The following is a 23,661-nucleotide window of genomic DNA, read 5'->3' on the forward strand; positions in this document are numbered from 1 at the left end:
TTATCCAGAGTTCCAATTTATTTTTCAGAAGGGTTGCATTAATTCACAACTCAACGTCTACTTATGTTCCAGTTTTCCCATATTCTCTCCAACACGTATCACTATGAGAGGTACAAGGTGGTACCTCAAAAGTTTTAAATTTGCATTTCTCTAATCAAGTGATAAAAGAGCTCTTCTTCATACACCTATGAATAGCTTTAATTCTTCATTTGAAAAACTTCTTATTCATATCTTTTGAATATTATCATTTAGGGAATGGCATCTATTCTTTATAAATCTGCCTCATATCTTTATATCCTATTATTTCCCAGTTTTCTCAGCAGTTTTTCAAACAGTAAGTTCTTATCCCAAAACTGAGCTTTATCCAATACTATGTTACAAAGGTCATCGGGTACTTGTGTAGCTAATCTATTCCTCTGATCTACTACTCTATTCCTTAGCCTGAACCAGATAGTTTGATAATTACTGCTTTATAAATACAGTTTGAGATGTAGTATTGCTAGGCCAGCTTCCTTTGCATTTTTCCCTCCACTAATTATCTTAATTACTATTGTTGGCCTTTTGTTCTTCCAGTTTGTTATTTTTCTTTAAGTCTAATTCAATCTAATCATTTTGGGTACTTTGATATGACATTGTAAATTAAATAAGCTAGTTTAATTAAAGTAAATTAAATTAGCTTAGGCAAAAAATTCTTTATTGTGAAGGATGGCTGACAGAGGGTCATCTCCGCTATTTAAAAACGAGATATAAATTAAAAACATTTTTGTTTTCTAAAGAAAAGTAAAAGTTAGAGAAGTGAAAGAAGAAACAGGTGGGTGCAATTACTCTGAAGCCAAAGTAATACATGTCACAGGAGAGGGTGGTAAATATTTTCAAAGGTTACAAAGCATTCAAGATCACTGATGTCTGAAAAGACAGTTTCAGTAGAATGATGGAATAGAAGAGTAAATAGTACAGATAAGTTAGTGTCTTGAGAATTTTAGCTATGAAAGGGAAGGGATTGAAGGAAAAATAGCTAGCAGTAAAGGTTCAAGGGAAGAGGCATAATCAAAATGTCAGAATATCAGTAAGCAGCACAGTGAGTTCCTTCTATCCTAAACACACACACACACACACACACACACACACACACACACACACACACAAACTAGATGGGGAAATCCAAGAAACCTGGTTGACTCATTTTTCCAGTGCTGGATGACACATGAACAACAATGAGGTCTGAGACCAAGAAGAAAAGAAGAATATACACAAATGATGTTTTTCACTCCAGTTCCCAAAGAGAGGTGAAGCACCAGGATTAATATAGATAGGTCTCAGACTCATACTAGGGCAGCAGGAAAGGAGAAAACTAGCATCTCTGTAGCCCTCTGCCAAGTTCCAGGTCACAGATCCAGAGCAGACTAAGGAAGAGACCCATACTTAGATGTATAGGAGAAACAAGTTCAAAAACAATTAGTCCTCACAGACCAAAGGGGAGCCAACAGTTCAGTCACTGAACCAAACAGCTGATAGGAGCCCAGTCCAAAGGCATCCATTGTTCAGACTCAAACTCAGGTCAGGAACTTACAGAGTTAAGATCAGAGGAGTAGCGATCAGATTTTGCCCTAGATCAGACCACTTTGGAAGAATTGAAAGCTGTAGTCCCACGCTTGACCTATCCCTAAGATTTTGAAACCATATATATAGCACACAACAAGACCAGCCCAGACTTTCCCTAGCCCTAATATCAAGTTTGAAGTCAGAAATGAAAATCAAATTGAAAGAATGAACAAACAATGAAAGAAACTATTATGACACCAGAAATGGAAAAGACAAAAACTCAAAATAGCTGCAAGCAAAGCCTCCAAGAAAAATATAACAGGCATAAACTCAACTAGAACTAGGCGATGAAATAAAGATTTCAAATGATTTTCCCAGCAGAATGAGAAATCTAGAGATAAAATAGAAAAGAAATGAGATATACAAGAATTAGAAATTAGTTTGTCAAAAGATATAAAACCTTGTCTAAGCAACAAACGCCTTAAAAATTAGAATAGAACAAATACAAGCCAATGACTCCATGAAAAAAGAACTATGAAACAGAAAGAAAATGTATGGGAGAGTTCTTGTGTATAAACTGCTCTGTTCTTCAAAAGTTAAGGCAATGCTGGGGGGGGGTGAACCCTCACTTCAGCCAGGGATTAGCACCACTACAAACTTTCTCCTCTTTTATCTCCAATCTCCAAGCTTGCTTGCATCTATTTTGTCCTCATCCTTCATGAGATTACCATGAAGGTGGATAAAATTAATGCCCAAATTAAAGCGGCAAGTGCAGATGTTAAACTATTCAGGCCTGGATTGTTAGCAAAGGCCCTGAACGTTGGAAGTCTCGTCTGCAATGTAGGAGTTGATGGACCAGACCCATCAGCTAAATGCGCTCCTTCTAGCACAGCTGCCCCAGCTGAGGAGAGAATAAGAAAGAGAAAGCAAATAAAGAATACTAGGAGATGATGTCATTGGCTTTGGTCTGTTTTGACTAAATATTTTTGTAAACATTAAATAGTCTGTCAACTAAAAAAACAAAAATGTGAGAAAGAGAAAGAGGGAAGAGGGAGAGATGGAAAACACATCAAGGAAAATTTAGGAATTTTTGATCTGAACACCATGACCAAAGAGTCTATACATCCTACTTTAAGAAATCTTATTTTATGTATGGGATTACCTGTCATGGGGGGAGGAAGTAGAGGGAGGGAGGGGATAATTTGGAAAAATGAATAAAAAAAAAAAAAAAAAAAAAAAAAAAGAAATCAACCCACAGATGCTGGACCACCTGGACATGAACATTTTTGGCCACATCCACTCAAAGATGGTGGAGTGAAGGTTTGGTGTCTGCATCAACATTGAAAAAGAGGATGCTCCACATATATTGTATCTGGGTTATATTGTAACATATGTAAAATGTATGGGATTGCCTGTCATCGGGAGGAGAGTGTGGAGGGAGGGGGGGGAATAATTTGGAAAAATGAATACAAGGGATAATATTATTTAAAAAAATTACTCATGCCTATATACTGTGGAAAAAATTCTAAATAAAAGAAAAAAAATGTAAAAAAAAAAAGAAATCTTATTTTAGAATAAGAAGCAAAGTAGAAACAAATAATTCATTAGTCACTCCTGAAAGAATCCCTAAATGAAAATTCACAGTCAAAATCTAGAAGTTCTAGTTCCAAGAAAAAATACCACAAACATTCAGAAAGAAAAAAAATTTACCATAGAGCCAAAATCAGAAGCATTCACTATTTAGCAAACACTATAGAGGAACAGAAATTGTGAAACATCATGGAAGAAATCACATAAGGCAAAAATAAAATAAAATAAAATAAGTTTACAGTCAAGAATAACCCAGCAAAACGGAACATGATGCTAAATGAACTGTTAATGGTAAAAACAAAAACAAAAAACTTCTAAGCATTCAGATGTAAAGACCAGAGCTATGTAGAACTTCTGAAGGTCAAATACAAGAGTTAAGAGAAATTTTTTAAAATTATAAACATGAAAGACAATGAAAAAGGACTAACCAAGGAAAAGCTACTTATGTGTCCCTTCTGAATCATCAAAAGTCAAAGGAGTATAATTTAAATAAGACCTGGGAGTAATTCTCCTATGTCTTGATGATGGAAAGAAAAGGATTTGATTTGATTAAGGAGGAAAGGTTAGGAAAAATTATCTCACATAATCAGAAGACATCTACTGTAGATGTCTCACATCTCACATTATCAGTAGACAAACAAGGAAGAAGGGACCAAGCAAGCAACTACTAAGCACCTAGTATATTATATGCCTTGCGTTGTGGTTTTTTACAAATATTATGATTTGATCCTCACAACAGTAGGAGGTAAGTGCTATTATGACCACCATTTACAACTGAGCAAACTGAGGCAAACAGATTAGGTATCTTTCCTGAAGTCAAATGTCTAGGAACAATAATAGACTGGATTTGAATTCTGGATGTTCCTAACTCTGGGCCAGGAAAAGAAGGAAAGACCAACTAACACTTGAATTCCACTCTTTTCTGAACTGGTCAAAGGAGGGAACACAGGAACATACACATGCAGTGTGGACTACAAAAATACATTATATCCAACAAGGAAATAATAAGAAAAGAGAAGGGGAATGGGGGAATTACAGGAAGGGAAAATTAAGGGAAGAATTAGTCCTTCACAAATTTGCATGTCATCTTTGAGCAAAGGCCATGCTAATCTTCTCTGTATCATTCCAATTTCAAAATATATGTTGCCAAAGGGAGCACAGGGAGGATTTAGTCCTGAAAAAAACCAATTACACATAAGGATTTTCATAAATATTTATAGCTTTTTTTGATGTAATAAAGAAAAGGAATCCGGGGAAGTGCCCATAAATTGGGGGATGGCTGAGCAAATTATGGTGATAATGTGATGTAAGCACTGTATTGTGTTACAAGAAACAAAGGGAATTGTTTCAGAGAAACCTAGGGAGATTTAAAGTGAACCAATAAAGAGTAAAGTGCATAATACCCGAAAAAATTTATACAATTCAAAAACAGTAAAATGACAAAGATAAGCAATTCTGAAAAAATTAACAACTCTATTCAATGTCACAACTTGTCAGACGACTAATGATAAAACAAACTACTCTTCTGATAGAAGGGTGAAGGACTCAGAATGAAGAATAAGATGGATTTCTTGAACTATGACTAATGTAGAATGTTTTGCTTTACAAGTTTAAAACAGATTTTTTTTCTATATGGTTCTCAACTGGGAAGGGGTGAGTGGGAGGTAGACTAAGTGGAAGATACAAATGGCAAATTTTTGCTGACAAAAAACAATTTTTAAAAAATAGAAAACAAACTATCAGAGAGGCTATTCTCTCAATAAGGAATATGTTTTTAACTGTGGATGCAGACATTAAGGAAAGGGGGGCAAAGTTTAGAACAATCTATGAAATTTAAAAAAAATTAAGAAATGAATAGAGTATTCATGAAGAACAGCTGTTTATGTTTATGCTAAAGAAATCTCAAGTGGCAAGGAAACTTCATCTGGATTAGATTTATTCTGTTATCAACAGAGCATAGAACTAAGGCTGCCCTTAGGTCTGAGTTCAAAGTATAAAGTACCAAGACACAGAACATTCTAACAAGTCAAAACAAACCAAAATTAGGATGGGCCACCTTATAAGATACTGGATTTCTCATCATTGCAACACTATGAACTATGCAACACTGAAGGAAGATACCTGCCTGAAATAGAAGGTTGGATTAGATTAGATAATTTCTAAGATCCTTTCCAACTCTAATAAAAATAATATAGTTAAAGCACCTTAATAAGGCTTCACTTTACATATACTATGAAAGGTATAGCACCCTCCAAAATCTATAAAGAAATAAGGGGAAAACAATGTGGAAGGGAGAAACAAAGGGTGGGGGAAGAAGATAAGGGGGAGACCCATGGGTGGGGGAAGGTTAAGTAAAGCAAGGTAAAAAGTTTTTCGATTGAATAAGTTTGACTTTTTCTAAGATCAATGAAAAAGTCAAACTTAAAGATACAATTGAATAAAACCTACATTATATCTCAAGTATATTAATATTACTTTAGATGCATGTTTACATGTAAGTATGTGTGTATGTGCTCAAATATATGTAGGTATGTATGCTTGTAGCCTTATGTATGTGTGTATATAGACTTATTGGGTACTATATTAAGTATATAATAAAAAATAAGGTATCTGGTAGTGTGAATGTGTGTGTATATATATCTGTGCTTAACTATAACCTGCTTAGGGGAAGGAGGATAAAAGCAGAAAAAAAATAAGGTTTAAAAAAAGGGGGGCAGAGCAAAGAACAAAAAGAACAACCTACAAAGAAGCAAAGAACAAAAGAACACTCATGAAAAGAGTTTCTTCTATCATTATTTTCTTTTTTTCTTATTTTATATTTAGTGAAATAAATAATAAAGTAATTTAAAAAAAAAATATGGCTTCATTTGATAAGGACAAGGTAGAGCAGTGGATAAAATACTGGACCTGGATTAAGAAAGACCCAAGTTTAAACCAGCTGTCACTTAACAGCTATTTGCCTGTTTCCTGAGGCAAAATTAAGATAATAATAGTACTTACCTCAGAGTTGTTGTGAGGATCAAATGAGATAGTATTTGTGAAGCACTTATCATAGTACCTAGCACATAGATGCTAAATGCTTTTTGCTTCCATTCCCTCTTCCCAATATTTGAATAAAATGTTTTGACAATAATCCTACTTTTATTAGCCCTAGTTTACAGATATGGCAACTAAGGATTGGGGAACTTTGGGCAGCCAAATGGTATCTAATGCAGTATCTAATTTTAATAACACCAAATCCAGTATTCTGCATTACATATGAACTGCTATATATTATATAAAAAATATAATAATCCTTGGCCTTTGTCTCCCCCACAAAGATTTTGGCCCCAGGCAATACAAAGGGTTGAAGTTAAAACAGTCATTCTTTGCTTCTATAGTAAGGAACTACAGGAAAATCAAAATATTCAAAGTATATAACTCATGTAAAATTCCACAAATATAGCCTTAGAAGGGATGGCATTTGCATTTTGAAATGAGAACGGGTTGACAGTGGGAAAGGCATGCTACAAAAAGATGGGGCTTGATTCAAGAGAAACTAAAGATTCTAAGAGCTGGAAATGAGATATAAAGCATCCCAAGAATGGTAAACTGTCAGTGCAAAGGCCTAGAGCCCAGAGATGGAATGTAATGAACAAGAAACAGGGTGTAGATAGATCATAAAATTAGTCAAATACAAGACTGAAAAGGCAGGAAAAGTAAGGTTGACTTAAAAAAATTAAAAAAAAAAAATCACCTAATTCAACTTCATTTTTCAGGTAAGGAAACTACAATCCATTGAGGTTGACTTGCCCAAGGTCTCAATAGCTAAATTTCTCATTTGTAAGATAAATTCACAATTTGAGTTATTTTGTCTCTAAAATATTTCTTAACTGTAATAATGGCAAATAATGCTTTTTAAAGAAGTTTTAATGAATCTAAATAAAAATTTGTCCATTCTCTTGATCAAGAATTTATTTTACTCTCTCAATGTTCTCATATATTAGTGTATTCAATTTTTATGTATGCAGTAAGACTTGTTCACATATAGAAACTAGCCCATATGAAAACTGACAGAACTAGGCCAAATGCAAAGGAAAACTGAACCCGAGGCCTTAAATTAATTTGAGATACTTTTACTTTAAAAAGAGGGAGCTTAAGATAAATTAGGCAAATAATTTCTAAACCCTGTAAAAGTATAATTTCAGAAATCTAACTTCTGTTTATAATAGTTTAATTATTTAAGTCTGTAAAACTGTGCTATAATTTAAGTAAACTCCATATATTAAATGCAGATTTACAAAAAAGTGAGGGCAATTATTTTTACAAAGTGATCTATAATATTTCCTTAATTACAACCTCTCCAACAATGTTTAAAATTAAATTCTAGGTTTAAGTTTTGATTTATAAAACTTTTAAGTGATAAAAATGCACAGATTATCCATGATAAATAATTTTAAAATACTTTTTTAAAAAAACAAGCTTTTTGGGATTAAGTTTTAGTAATTTTCAATTATGTTGTACTTAATGTATAATTCTAATGTAACTATTTTCACAATTGATATACAGTTTCCCAAGTCTTTTAAGTTCTATTAACTTACAGTTGTACTAAGACTTTTGCGACAAATTATATAAACAACATTACACAGTAGTTATATCCACTGCCTATTCAGAGCAGGTCTTGACTTTTTGCAAATTTTCCTTTGTCTAGCTGAGAAATAAACTAAAAATTCAGATCTACAACATGTGCCACTGCAGAATACCAGGCAAATAACTTTAACCAAATCTCTATTTAGACTACTCAGGCATGAACTGCTGCCTGGCCCATTTCCTGATTGTAAATACTATTTTGTATTTATTAATCCTAGCACACTCCAGGAGAAAAAGAAGTCCAAAAGCCTAGGGGCCCTGAAAGTTCAAATTGCCATTGAAATTGTTCAAGTGACATCATATCTACTGTAGAAAAGTATGGCAAACTTGTTGCTTTGTGGTTCAAATGGACTCTTCTCCTCAGATAGATTATAAAAAGTATAGATTTGAATCTACTCAGTATCCAGTGAACCAACTTTTAGGCTCACACAGCACTAAGCTGTTATTTTTTATCTCTTTGTGGTTAGGATCTTTTTATGAGATAGTTGATTCAATTCCCCATTCAAATCTCATAATAAATGAACGAAAAGTCATTTACCAACAAACACTATGTGGAAAGCACTGTGCTAATTGCTGAGGATATAAGTATAAAAGGAAAAAGTTTCTGAACTCAATGATCTTAGTCCTATTTAATTTATAATGGGAAAGTGTCTTCCCAGAAATCAGCCGGAGTCAGGCTCACTAAACATCTTTATTCTTAATCTTTTAAGGTCAAGGTCAGAGGATTAGGTCTAGCAATCTCACACACACCTTCCTCCCTCAAACGCCAGGAGAGACTGACTCGGCATCCTTGTCTCAATTTTCTCCTCCTCCCACACACATCACTTCCCCCTCTTTCTCTCACCAATCAAGTCAGCAGAGAATAGCTGGGGAGGATCAACCTTCAAACAAGTTAATAGGGAACTGTTCAATTGGGAATTAATCTCACGTGCTTCATTATCCAAGTGCATTGCTCAGTTCTAGCCTTTTACATCTCCCGCTTTCTTTTGTTTTAGACCACAGGAGTCGCGCCATCCCTGACTTTTCAGGGAGATGAGAACCCCAAAAAGGAGATGATCACTTCCCCTCAGACTTCTCAGGAGGGGAGAGGAAAGCACTAAAAAGGAGATAATCACGCCCTCCCTGACATCTCAGGAAAGGAGATGAAAAGCACTAAAGAGAAGTGGGGAATCTGCTAAGCAGGTTTCTGGGTTGAAGGGCCTTATTAGAGACAAGTATGCACAAACCCATCAACATGGGAGTTATTACACAAGCACATAGCAATAACACACAGGCTATTAGTGATGACTCTCCCCACAGTCAGTGCAGACTCGATGTGGTGTAACAAACATGAAAGTAGTGATATAACAATATAAATCAACACGGTTTTGTAAAAGATTTCCAGAAGTCCTAGAGAAGGAGGGTATGCAAACATCAGTGACACATACACCTTCTTCAACAACCAAGAGATAGTCCAAAACCAATCTATTGTCCATTGCTTCACGTGTTAGGGAATCCAATGATCCCCACAAGTTTTTGAAGTCCCGCATCAGTCTTTTTATACATTAGGGAATCCAATGATCCCTACAGGTTTTTAAGTCCTGCAACAGTCTTACGATGCCTCAGAGAATCCAATGATTCCTGAGGGCTTTCCAGTCCTACAATAGTCTTATCATGTCTCAGAGAATCCAATGATTCCTAAGGGCTTTCCAGTCCTACAATAGTCTTATCATGTCTCAGAGAATCCAATGATTCCTAAGGGCTTTCAAGTCCTACAATAGTCTTATCATGTCTCAGAGAATCCAATGATTCCTGAGGGCTTTCAAGTCCTACAATAGTCTTATCACATCTCAGAGAATCCAATGATTTCTGAGGATTTTCAAGTCCAACAGTTTTTGATGTCCATGAGTCAAACGCCATAACTGCCAGATTTTTTCAGTGGTGGGCACAGTCAGCAACGGAACCACCGGATGTTTTTTGGGTCTTCTCCTTCGTTTCAAGGGTCTGCTCCGTCTCTCTCCTATGGACAAGGCGAATACGGCTCGTTGGCACCCATCTGATTCCTTCTCTATCTGTGGAGATAGAAGCAAACCCTCTCCCCCAAGCAGTTAACCCATCTGGTCCCTTCCATTCACCACTTTCTGAGTCTCTCCACATCACCTGGCGATTATCTAAAGACAGTGGAGCTGCTCACACTGGACATTGCTCTTCCGGTGGGTTATAAAACCTGTCTGCCAGAGCCAGTGCATCTTTGTCAAAAATTAAAAAATTAATGGTATAGAGAACTAAATTTCTCTAGGGTTACCCGTGGTTCCCCCTTTCTTTTGTTTTTGGAGGAGTGTCTTAATATCTCTGTTTCTTCTCTCTACTATTGCCTGCCCTTGAGGATTAAAGGGTATGCCTGTGGTATGTAAAATCTTATACTGTGCACAAAAGTGTGCAAAATGTTTAGACGTATATGCAGGTCCATTGTCTGTTTTTATTGCTTATGGCACACCCATCATTGTAAATGCTTGTATAAGGAATTCACTGACTACTCGGGCTGTCTCTTTTGCTGAGCATTGCAAATGTGAATCCTGAAAAGGTGTCTACCACAACATGGATAAGATAGACGACCAAAAGATTTATAATGGGTCATATCCATTTGCCAAATTTCATTAGGTCTCAAACCACAAGGGTTCTTCCCTGGAGGGAGTGTAGGAGCATGGAAAGGAAGGCAAGCTGTACAGGCTTTTACTATGCTCCTAGCTTCTTCTCTTGTTATTCCAAATTGTAAACGTAAAGCTCGGGCAGCTTGATGATATTTAAAATGAGATTCTTGTGCTTCTTAAAATAAAGGAGTACTGGCCAACATGATTAGAAGGCTATCTGCCTTTGAATTACCATCAAAAATAGGACCTGGAAGTCCACTATGGGAGTGGACATGCAAAATATAAATCTTACCTGGATGCTTTCTCACTTGCTCTTGAAGTTCCTTAGAGAGCTGATATATATTGGAGGCTACAAATTTTATTTGGGCTGTGGCAATTCTTTGTAACACACCTACTGAATAGGCCGAATCAGATATATTATATTTATGTCTCCCGGATAATAAGTAAGAGCTAGAATGATTGCATACAATTCATTCTGCTGAGTGGACTGAAAAAGAGTTCTGACTACTCTCTGTATAGTTAAGTCACGAGAGTATACAGTACAAATATTATGTTTGGATGCATCTGTAAAGATAGTTGGTCCTTTAAGAGGAACTTTAGAAATCTTTTCTTCAAGAATCCATCGCCAATTATGTAATAGTCTGGTTATCTTTAATGGAGACACATGTATAAAATTTGGAGCTATGGCTACTAAATTTGCCACTCTGGGATGGTTTCACAGCATACATTAACTTGTGCATTAGTATAAAAGGTGTATATCTTGTCAGGTCTTATCCCAGATAATTGTACTGTTCACTTAATGGCCTTTAATAAAATTCTAGCCACAAGCACTGGGTAAGGAGTAAGGCTTTGTTCTGGTTGTGCTGGAAGGTTCACCCACTCTATCACACTGTCTCTTTGATGAAGGGTTACTATGGGTGCCTCTTGTGTAGCAAAAACTGATATTTCCAAGGGTTTTTGAGTGACTCTTTCAACCACATTGGATAAAGCCAGTTCAATTTCTCTCAAAGCCTCTTGAGCTTCTTTTGTAAGCTGGCGTGGTGAATTTAAAGCACTGTCTCCCCTTAAAATGTCATATAATGGTTGCAATTGACAGGTAGTTAAGCCTAGCATGGGACACATCCATTGGATATCTCCTATTAATTTCTGGAAGTCATTTAAGGTGGTTAGCTTCTCTGTTCTTAAGGAGAGTTTTTGTACTGTGAGCACCTTAGGGTATACTTCATATCCTAAATATTGAAAAGGAGCATGTCTTTGAATCTTTTCTGAAGCTATGTGCAATTTATAATTCCTTAGTGTTTCTGTTTTTTTTTAGACATGCTTTTAACATTTCTTCCTCAGGTGTACATCCCAATATATCATTCATGTAATGTAATAACATTACTTTTGGAAATGCTTTTCTTACTGGAGTAAGAGCAGTAGCAACATACATTTGACACATTGTAGGGTTGTTTTTCATTCCCTGTGGCAAAACTGTCCATTCATATCTTTTATAAGGCTCAGCTAAGTTAACGCTGGGCACTGAAAAGGCAAATCTTTTCATATCCTCCTTATCTAGAGGGATAGAATAGAAACAATCCTTAATGTCTATAACCCACAGAGGCCATTCTCTAGGCAACTGAGTAGGAGATGGAAGTCCAGGTTGAAGAGTTCTCATAGTTTCCATCTGTTCATTTACCTTTCTTAAATCAGTCAACATCCTCCATTTTCCAGATTTCTTTTTTACAACAAATACTGGGGAATTCCAAGGACTTAGAGAAGGTTGTAAGTGTCCTTGATCAAGTTGTTCCTGTACTATGTCTAGTAAGGCCTGGATTTTATCGATATCTAAGGGCCACTGTTCTATGCACACTGGTATGTCAGTTTTCCATTGGATAGGAACAGGTGAAAGTGTTGGCAGGCCTTCAACAACAGCCCTACCTAAAAAAAACCGAAGTACTCATTTTTAACCCTAATTGTTGTAAAATGTCTCTTCCCCATAGATTAATGGGGATTTTTTCAACTATAAAAGGAGTAAAAACTCCTGTTTCACCTTCAAATATCCATCTCAAAGGGGTAGCACTAACTTTAGCTGCTATTGATCCTCCTAAGCCAGACATGTAGATGTGTGCCTTAATCTTTGGCCAGTGACTGGGACAGTTGGCACCTCTAATGACTGCACCTGTGTCCACCAGTCCTTCTAATGCTATGCCATTTATATAGATGGTGAGCATAGGTCGGTCAGCTGTCACAGCTGCTGTCCAGTATATTCCTGGGTTTTGCTGCTTGGAGTCAGAACGTGGATGACTGTCACCAGGTTGCTTGTTAGGGGTCTGTATCAATAAACCCGATGCTACTACTTCCCCTGGTTGATAAGTCACACATTGTCTACCTATGTTAGTGACTGGGATATTATCTACACATTCCCCAGTTTCCCACATCAGTGTATGAATGAACACTGTCTTGTAAGTACTCTCAGGAGGTGAAATGGTCAAGCCTACTGTCCCTGGAGGCAAGGGATCCATAGGCTGGAGAGGAACAGATTTCACCTCTCCAGGGGGTATCTCAGTTGTCCCAGCTGCATACAACTCTATCCTCCCTAATTGTAGTCCCTTTCTCCCATCATGTTGCTTCCTGGCTGACTGATTGTGTAATCCCTTTCTCCCATCAGAGGGCTTCCTGGCTGATTGGTCATGTCTGGATATTGGACTTGGAGGCACTCTCTGGGTGTGGCATCGGCTGCCATCATGCCCTGAGTGTTTTTTGCATGGGGCCCTGGAGTTGGGCCCCTCATCCTGTTTCCCTGAATCAGTCTACACTCTGATGCCCAATGGAGTCCTCTGTTGCATTTTGGACATGGGGTTTTGGGTCTTGTTCTCCCAGCCTGTTTTCTCACTCTGTCTCTATGCCAACATTGAGCTTTCAGATGGCTTACTTTACCACATTGAAAGCATTGATGAGTCTCTCTGGAAGTCCCTTGCCAAAAGGGACCCTGTCTTCCTATGTTGGGATCTTGGGAAGTCTGCACCATAGCCTGGCTATAAAAAGTATTTGTGCCCACTGTGGCACAGCGTCATATGATCTCCTCTAAAGGAGCATCCCTATTTAGTCCTAGTATAATCCTTCTCCAAACCTCATTGGCATTGTCTCTAGCAAGTTGCCTTACCAAAATGTCTGTTACTTCATTTTCACCATTAGTCTGTATGACAGCTGTCTGCAAACATCCCACAAAATCAGCAAAGGCTTCTTTTGGTCCCTGTACGATTTTTTTGTGTGGGTCTCACCCTTGTAGTTTTTACTGGGGAGAGAAGCCCATGCTTTGATAGCAGCAGCAGCAATTTGCTCAAATGCTGCTATGGAGTAATTAATCTGTACTGAAGCATCTGCATAAGAACCTACACCTGTTAGTAGGTCACAGGTGATTGAAGTATTAACTCCACTTTGACTATTTTGTTGGACTTGAATCCTACAGAGCTCACTATATTCAGAAAACCACAACAAGTTTTGTCCAGGTTCTAAGCACATCTTTGCAATGATTTCGAGTCACTAGGAGTTAAGGCTTCATAAGCCAAATTCTGTAATAACATTGTGACATAATCTGATGTAGCCCCAAAGAGAGTGCAAGCTTTTTTCAGGTCTTTAAGAACATCCATATTAAAAGGAGCATATTTTCTACTTTCTTGGCCCTCAGAATTATACTGTTGAATCACGGGAAAAAATTTGAAGTTTGAAATCATTATCTATTTCTTTTCCATTTTGAATGACTTCAATAAGCCCTTTTTGTAATCTAGTTATGGGGGTTGGTGATTGCTGGGGGGGAGGTGCTGATGATGTCATCATCCCTCCCACTCCTCCTCCTCCCTCAGTCCCTGAAGGTGGAGTTGATGTGGGCTGATCAATAATCTGCTCTGTAGGAGCGGTTGAAACTTCTTCAGGACAATCAGAGTCAACACACCCTAATTTCTCATTCAAATCCCCTTGCCCTCTGGCAAAGTCTTGAGTTTGCTTATCTTCTATCTTTTGTTCCTCACACTTCCTCCTCTGTTCATTTTTAGAACTTTTCCTTCTCCTATAACTTGCTCGATAGCTTAAGTCTAATTGAATCACGTTGTATATATAAAATGCCCCTGCGGAAATTGAATAAAGCCCATTTTTTGTGTAAAATTCTTTCATTTCAAGTCTCACTAGCTTCCAGTTATCGACAGTTAGTTTTTCTTCCTTTAAGAACCAAGGGGACCTGTGATTCAATGAGTCTAAGAGACTATCCATTTGTGGGCTGGATACAAGTAAACTCTTCTAGTCAATTATCTTAATTATATCCTCTATAGGATTACTACCAGGGGAGGCTGGAGCAGGAGCAGGGGCTGTGTCTGGGTCGGCTGAGGCAATGTTTGTACCTAACACCCGCCCCATCTCAGCTATTAGAGATTGCTGATTTAGTCCTTAACAAGGTAAATTCCTTATTTCTATTAGAATACTCACCTAATCACCTGTGCCCAAGAGGACTTAGGTGGAAGTAGGGTGCCGGCCCCATGTTTGGACGACAAACTGGCTGGAACTCTGTCTTCCCAGAAATCAGCCGGAGTCGGGATCACTAAACATCTTTATTCTTGATCTTTTATAGTCAAGGTCAGGGGATTAGGCCTAGCAATCTCACACACACCTTCCTCCCTCAAACGCCAGGAGAGACTGACTCGGCTTCCTCGTCTCAATTTCCTCCTCCTCCTACACACGTCACTTCCCCCTCTTTGTCCCAACAATCAAGTCAGCACAGAACAGCTGGGGAGGGTCAACCTTCAAACAAGTTAATAGGGAACTGTCCAATTGGCAATTAGTCTCACATGTTTCATTATCCAAGTGCATTGCTCAGTTCTAGCCCTTTACAGGAAAGAAGTCAAGGAATCGGCATTTTGAAGTGTTCCCTCAGAACACTGAGGGAAGGAAGGAAAATAGATTCACACACCCTTTTCAGAAGCAATGTCAGATCTGATTTTGATTATGGTTCCAGTACTAAAAAAAGGCGGGGGTTAGGGAATAGAGCTGAATTTCTGAATTTCTGCTGAATCTCCCCATTTCCAAAGCCCCTCCTGGTTCCCTGCAGCCTCTGTAATCCAGAAACTTTACTGGTCATAAGTTTCCCTATAAAAATATGAACCATTGCTTATCTTCCCTTTTCTGAGCTCTGATGAAGTGCCATAAATTGCTCGAAGAAACAAATTAAAATCAAGATGAAGATTCCTGTTCCCTGTTTCAGAAAACTGGATATTCATTAATAACTATGTCAATGAGAAGAATACTGCCCCAGGACAACTAAACAAGATACAAATTCCAGTATTTAAAGACCTTCCTTAATTATTTAACCTAGTTATATGATTAATGCTGTCAATTCAGTCCCTGGGATATACTAAATTTCAAATTAAAAAAAAAAAAAGTCATAAGTCCCCAATACCAACAATTACAAGGTCTCAAGAGCTTGTCATGGGCTTTCTTATTTTAAATGAGTGAGATCAAGTGATAAGATTCTTCAAAAATACAAGATAAATTACCAGAAAATATATAATATAAATACTGATATATGCTCAAATGGATAACAGATACACTCAAATAATGGTATTGTGAATGCCTGAGTACAAGTCCTGCCCTTGGCACTTATTGGTAGTATTACCAGCAAGTCACTGCCCCATTAACTTTTAAAAGAAAGTAGAAAGGGACAAAGAGGATGTTTCCCATGTTAAAGGTTCACTCAAAACAAGCAAAGAGCAAGAAACCGAATGAGTGGAAAATGCTTGAACAGTGATATATAAGAATGGAATAATGTGTAATGAGAAATTATGAGGAATTCAAAGAAACATGGATAATTTTTTCTGACTTGCAAAGTACAACAATTAGAATCAAAAGAAAAATATACACTATTGCAATGTGATCAATGAAGATTACTAAAATTCTGAAAATGGACTCTAAATAACTGAGAAATCAACAGTATTCTGGCAAACACAGAAAGTGAAACATAGCTCCTTCCTATCAATAGATGAGAATAGAATACCAGAGGCACTATTAGATGATCACTGTGTCTGTTTTCTATGGACTATTTCAGGAAAGTTACACATGTGAAAACATGGCACACACTGTATAACAGAAATTAATAAAATTATGACAGCCTCCTGTCTAAAATAGATCTAAATTGAATCAAAGACAATCACTTTTCACTTAGTAAAAGACACTTTGATGGAAGGATCCCTGAAATTAGAATTGAACTCATCTTGCTTAAAGTGACCAAATTAAGATTTTATTCACCTTTGACCAGACTTGTTTTCTGGAAGATATTTTCTCAAGGGTATTTCTGCCTGTAATATTTGTTGTTCTGTTTAAGGAAATCAAAACACTTAAAATTTAAACCATGCACTTTTAGTTTGCTGTGGTATTTTGTCTTTTGCTATGGTACATAATTGGAAATTGGCCAAGTGAAAACATTCTGCTTAGCACAGGTTATTTTCCCTATTTGAACTTCTCTCCAAACAGAAATGGATAAACAAATAATAGTTTTTTCTTCCATACAAAAGAAGATTCAACTTGGACAATATATTCAGGAATAACATTTTTTAAAAATAAAAAGCAAAAATTAAAAAAAAAAAACAACTCTAATATCTTAAAGGGAAATTGCTTATTAAACATTTAAAATGAAAGAATGTTTTATATAGAAAAATAAGCTCATCTCAATGTCCCTTTTTAGAAGGGAAGTGGTGGTCACCAGGATTCTTACTAGAACTTATTAGAACTCAAGTAGAACAATTAACTCAGAATAAATTCAGGTCTTTAATGCTATCAATTCCTCAAATACCTTAAAGCAGTATCTGATTCCTCCAGTTAAGTATAAACCATAGAAAGTTAAAGATTTTATTGGGTAACATCTTCTATCAATTCTCACTTACTTTCTTCTACCCAATCCTGATATTAACTTATGCACAGATGAAATGAGATGATTTGTTTCCCTTTTTCTCCCTTCCCCAGAGAAAGGCAAATGCAAAAAATTTTTCTTAAAATTTTTTTTTTATCAGCTTTCTTTTCCTTTGCTTTTTGCTTATCTCATAAACCAAGAGTGTCAAAATCAAATAGAAATCAGGACCACTAATCTATACATAAGGATCCCTATAGGCTGCATATTGACAGTTTTAAAATGCACTGTTTTCTGTTACTATCTTTTTATTAACTGTATTTTATTTATTTTATTAAATATTTCCCATTACATTTTAATCTTGTTATGGTAGTACTCAGGAGTGCTGCCTATTGGTATTTGACATCTCTGTCATAGATTATGATATGATTTTAAATCTCTTTTATATGACTCAGAGGGAAAAAAACCAACAAATTTGGAGTTCCAAGCTCTGATACTTACCTGTATCAATTAAGTAAGTCACCTCTCTTTGGGATAGTTTTTTTCCCTCATTTATAAGATGAGTTGCATAAATAATCAATAAGGTCCATTTGACTCCAAATCCCAGGTTCCCTGGCAACATTGCCCTAGCCCACCTTTCAACCAATATATTTAGCTACATAAATCTCTCATCCTCCAAAACCAATTTAAAAGTCTAGGAGGACCTATGTGCCAGAGAAAAATGTTAGCATGTTAGGTCACAGACCTAGACCTGACAAAGATGCCTTTTATTTTTTAATCTCCTCTTCTTAAGAGGATACAAATATCCTCTTTCAAATTCTTAAGAATTGAAATCAAATATGACTTGTGTAAATAATATTTCTCTTCTGTGATTCTGTTACTTTGCTACTACTCTAATCCTATTATAACATCTTAGCTGGAAGATATTACTGTAACACCAATTTCCAGGACATTAAATTAGTAAGAAGTAAAGTCTGCCTTCAAATGATTTTCTAACACAGAAACTGAATCTCTTCATAATCCTACTCATTCAATATACAGAGATATTTTTGCCCAGATGGCACAATGAATGGAGTCAGGAAGCTTCATTTTACTGAGTTCAAATCTGACCTCAACACTTATTAAGCTGAGCGAGTCAGTTAACCCTGTCGACCCCAGTTTCATGAGCTGGAGAAAGAAATGTCAAACAACCAGACTCATTGCCAATAAAACTCCTAATAGGGTCACAAAGAGTCAGATGACCAAAATGACTGAACAAATGATTTCAATAATGAAGGAAATTCAAGACTGAAATGACTGAACAACAAATAATTTCGAAGTTTCTTTGTAACTTTTAGTCATAGAAATGTTTAGGGCCTTGATAGGTTAAACAACATAGTTACACAGCTTATATTAGAAGCAAGATTTAAGACTAATCTTCCTGACTCTTAGGCCAGCCCTTTATCTACTTAAGACAATGTTTCTATACATATAATCTAACCACATACAGCAGGAGGCCCCAACTAAAAAACTCATCTCTAGGTCAATCTTTTAAAGTCTTTCCTCATCCGGGCAGTATGAGGACTTCAGCAACTTCTACAGGATGCTAAACAAGATGCATCTGGAACAGACTCAAGTCCTCTGAGTCACTATACAGAAATAAGCCCTGCTAGGATTCTGACAGAGACAGGTGTCTCTACCCTTACCCCATTCTAGTGTGTAATACCAAGCTCTGAATCTTCATCTCTATCATCAGGGTTTAGATCTCCTGTTCACCCCCAAAAGCTACTGGGACTTTCCCCAGGAAAAAAAAAAAAGTATAAAAACCCACCCAACTTTACTAGTTCTGGTGGCCCCTCCTACCCAGACCTCCAAAGACCTGAACTGTATGACCTGTGTTCAGTCTCTGTGACGGCCTTTTTTAGTGCGTTCCCCACAGATGGCTTGCTTTATAGTTCTCTGCTTCTGTGTTCACTCTTTTGGGGCTCTGTGCTTCTTTGGAAATCCAAACCTGCGTTAAGATGCCCAGTTACTATTATCAGGACTCCTTTCACTTTCATTTTGCTGGAATTCCCAAAGAGCAATAAATCCACTGTGAGAACACCCAGTCTCTCATGCACATACCCCAAGATTCAAAGCACAAACACCCCTCAAGTCTTCAGGGAAAATGAAGAGTTTCTTTCTGCTTACAATATTAGTTAACTTGATTTTACAGCACATAACTTAGCATAATTATGGAGCTACCTCCAGTTATATTAAAGCATCAACATTTACAGTATGATCCCTGATTCAAAATGAGGAAGTTTTTAACATACAAGAATATATTAATTCATGTAAAAAGAAAATGAGTAACATATTAAGGTACTGTACTCAGAAAAAAAAATTAGGGGTGATAGTATTCTTCAGGAAATTAAAGACATCCAAAGAAAGTTAAGCATGTTCAGTATGGCCTCAGAGGGCAGAATTCAATAGGATGGGTAACAGAAAAAGAAACAAATTAGGTATGTAGTAAAGGGAAAAAAAAAAAAAAAAAAAAACAAAGAAGAGGACTAAAAGTGGAGCAAGCCATTTCTGGGAAAAGAGTTTCAAGTAGAGTTTGAATAAGAACTTGGGAATGCCTAGGCCAGTAGGGTGAAACTCAAAAGGAAACTTCAGGAAGGTCAGTTAACTTTGAAAACCACAAATTAACATTATCTATGTTTTGCACTTTTTTTTTTTTTGCCATTTTAATCTGGTTCATGCCCTGGTTTTACATATCTCTAGTGCAGTTTGTATTAGAACAAATATATATTTATAGGTTGACTAAATGCTACAGCTAGGCAGCTAATTCTAGTCTCTTCTAAGATTTTTGTCACCTACAGTAATAGGTAATAGAGGTAAAATATTTTTAATAACTGGAATCTGAAAGATCTGAGTTCAAATGTGACCTTAGATACTGACTAGATAAGTCATATCACTGGTCTGTTTTCTCAATTGTAAAATGGGGATTATACTGGCACCTACCTCACAGGGATGTTGTAAAAATCAAATGAAATAATATTTGTAAAGTGCTTTGAAAACCTTTTAACTGTTAGCTGACTACTGTCATTACTATTATAGCTAACTTTTAATCTGTCTAAACTGAAAAATGCAGCTTTGGTTAGGCAGTTTTTCACAAAGTGAAAAAGACAAATTAGTAAATCATTATGAGGTAGAACACAAGAAATGCTGAAGAGAGAGGATGAGGTGGGGCTAGTTGGATGAGTCAAATCTCAGGTCATATTCCTTTTCTGAAAAAGCCAGGTTGGGGGGGGGAGGGGTTTCCCCTGTCATCTGCTAATTGAGAATAATAAATATGTGCTAATAAATATTTACATAATGTTTCCCAAATTTATTGTGAACTTGGGATCAAAGATTTAGAACTGGAGGGAACCTCAAAGTTTATCTAAGTCAGAAGTTCTTACTCTGGGTTCTATGAACTTGTTTTTGAAATATTTTTATATTTATATTTCAACTTAACTGGTTTCCTTTATAATTTATTTTATGAATTTAAAACATCATTGTGAATGGGTCTATGCCCATTTACAGACTAAGGCAGATGGCACAGTGGATAGAGAGCTCTAGGAATCAGAGCTCAAATCTTCCTAGTTTTAAATTCTCCTGATGGTTTCAGTTTTATTTTATCTGCGCACTTTCTAAGAAACCTGCCAGGATTCAGGGAAACTCTCATTACTATGAAGGTAAATAAGGAAAATTCACTTCTTACTAAAATCTTGCTGTAGGAAATAGGCTGATTTCAGAAAAGCCTGGAAAAATTTATATGAACTGATGAGTGAAGTGAGCAGAAGCAGAACACTAAGCAGCAATAAGATTATATGATGATCAATTAGGATAGACTTAACTTTTCAGCAATGTGGTGATCCAAGACAATTCCAATAGACTAGGACATGGAAAAAGCCATGTGCATCCAAAGAAAGAACTATGGAGACTTTGTGGGGATTGAAACATACTATTTTCACATTTTTGTTAGTTTGCTTTTTTTTTTTTTTTTTAATAGTTTTTTCCCCCTTTGATCTGATTTTTCTTGCACAACATTACACATATTACAAGTATGGAAATATATTTTAAAGTACTATATAGGTAAAGCCTATGAAAAAAATAAAATCTTGTATGAGAAAACATTTAAAAACTCATCTTCAATAAAATTAAAAATACAATATTTTCAGTGGTGCAGTGGATAGAGCACCAGCCTTGAATTCAGGAGGACCCAGGTTCAAATGTGGTCTCTGACACTTAACACTTCCTAGCTGTGTGACCCTGGGCAAGTCACTTAACCCCAGCCTCAGGAAAAAAAAAATACAATATTTTCTTTTGGACCCATTTCCAAAAGTCTTGGACAAAAAAATCATTTCCTTAGGAAATTGGATTTAGTGTGATACTTCCAAGACAAAGTATCAATTGTCCCATTCATATATCACAACCTCCCAACTGTGAGCAACCTATCCAATTTTCACAAAGGGACTTACAGAGAAAGGTAATATCAACGAACTGAATTAGTTGTACAAATAAGATACTGAACTGCTAAACTGATAAAACTCAATCCACAACAAGTAGTGTGACAAGGATACATCTTCTCCCGAAAGGAGGAGTTTCCCACCATATTGGAACATGGGTTGTATGATGAGGAAGGGAAGCATGTCAAAAAGTAATCTGTTAATTTCATCATTCCCAGACAATGGGGGGGCGACAGCTGTAGAGAGATCTTGAGCTTCAAGATAGGAATTAAAAGTCCTTTCAAAGACTATAAGTGTGGGTCTACCTAAGGAATGCATAAATAAACAAACTTGATACACTCCTGAGTTCTTTTTATATTAGCAGCATATTTATAACATTCTCCAACACAACTACCTATAAGACTCATCATCCTCCATAAAAGAAAAAATTAAGATATAGAAGTTTCTCTACAATTTCAATACAAGTTATTCAGTAGTTGTGGAATGTTAACCAAAACTACACTTGATATTGTCCTTCCGGCAAAACTTTCAAGATCCCTAATGTTATCTAAAATGATCTTAGGACACAGAATCATTCTGGAAGACATGGGCAATTATGCCCATCTGGACAGCTCTCTAAAGTAAAAATGGCTTGGATATATAGCTTCATAAATAAGATTTCTTCTAGCAGAACTGAACCTACAACATAGTACAATATTAGGATTAATTTTTCTTCAACACTGTTCTCTTTTTCAATTTATTCAAAAAGGAGAATTAATATTTTTAAGAGGAAAATTTTTGTCTCATATTTTAAAAGCTTTTAAAGTTAAAATACATTACAAGGTTAGAATGAACAACTCTGGAAAACCAAAATTGTTTCCTGAATCCATCAACAAGGAGCTCACCACTCACTTTTGTTCTGATAGCCCAATTAATGTTTCTCTCCATATTCACATAATCTTTTTTTTTCTTACATATAGGTTAAAATTTTTAAAGGTAATACAACAAACTATTGAATTTAAAATCATCAAGTCTAAACAGTTCAAACTCTATACTTGACATTCACACTACTGTTCCACCTCAATAAAAATAGTAATTACACACCCTCAGATTGCAGTGTTTTCCCAGTAGTGATTTCTCTAGTTGAGAAAGGTACTCTAGGTAACAACATTAGAACACAGAAAAGTAACAATAGGATTAGGAGATTAACAACATGCTTAAATTAGCTACCAGGTTGGGGAGAGGAAAAACCCTGTAATTCTAAAATATATCAAAGCACACTTCAGAATTAACTGGAAAATTGTATGAAGAATATTTGTATTTTATATCCTAAATTATGCAGCCCTTTTTCAGTAATAAATATTTTAAAAGGAAAATTATATACTCAATAGTCTACTAGTCACAAGAGAATATATTGGAAAAAAGACAGTCTTTAAACAAAACAAACCAGACATCTATTTACTCTTTCCAAGTAAAAACACGGAACAGCTTAAGGAAGATGAAGTGAGATTCAATCTCATAAATGAAATGGTGTTTTGTGAACCAATGAACATTTTAAGAACTAAATTCCCTAAGAAAACTATTTTCTCTCTAATTATAAATTATTTTCCCAGAGAAAACTGGCTACTGGAAAAGAGGCAAAGAAAGTTTCTTAGGGATTTTTCACCCATATTATGGTTTTACTGTTCCTGGGCCTCAAAACATTTTAAGTTTCCACCATTCTATAATCAAGTTCATAATATATTCTTCAATTACATTATCAAACAGCTAGTCTAGTCAGCACCAATCCAGCCCTGAAAGAATACGTATTTCCTGCTCAGAGATTAATTTAATCATCTGTTGAAGATAAGATCCCCAGTACTATAACAGATAGGATTCTGCAGTTGTTAATGAAGTCAGATTCCAATCCCATCTAGGATACTTATTCATGTTCTGATCATGAAAAAAA

At 36.1% G+C, this 23,661-nt stretch overlaps 1 protein-coding gene and 1 non-coding gene across 2 annotated transcripts in view; both read right to left on the reverse strand.

Annotated features, from left to right (window-relative positions):
* Positions 1-23,661, reverse strand: part of ANKRD33B (ankyrin repeat domain 33B) — a 102,268-nt gene that overhangs the window by 64,591 nt on the left and 14,016 nt on the right. The gene's annotated exons all lie outside the window — the stretch shown is intronic.
* On the reverse strand, positions 4,188-4,291 carry LOC141552284 (U6 spliceosomal RNA). Its single transcript, XR_012485091.1, has one exon. It is a non-coding gene; the product is annotated as a U6 spliceosomal RNA (small nuclear RNA).

This window comes from Sminthopsis crassicaudata, chromosome 1, assembly GCF_048593235.1.
Source record: "Sminthopsis crassicaudata isolate SCR6 chromosome 1, ASM4859323v1, whole genome shotgun sequence".
NCBI classification, from domain to species: Eukaryota; Metazoa; Chordata; class Mammalia; order Dasyuromorphia; family Dasyuridae; genus Sminthopsis; species Sminthopsis crassicaudata.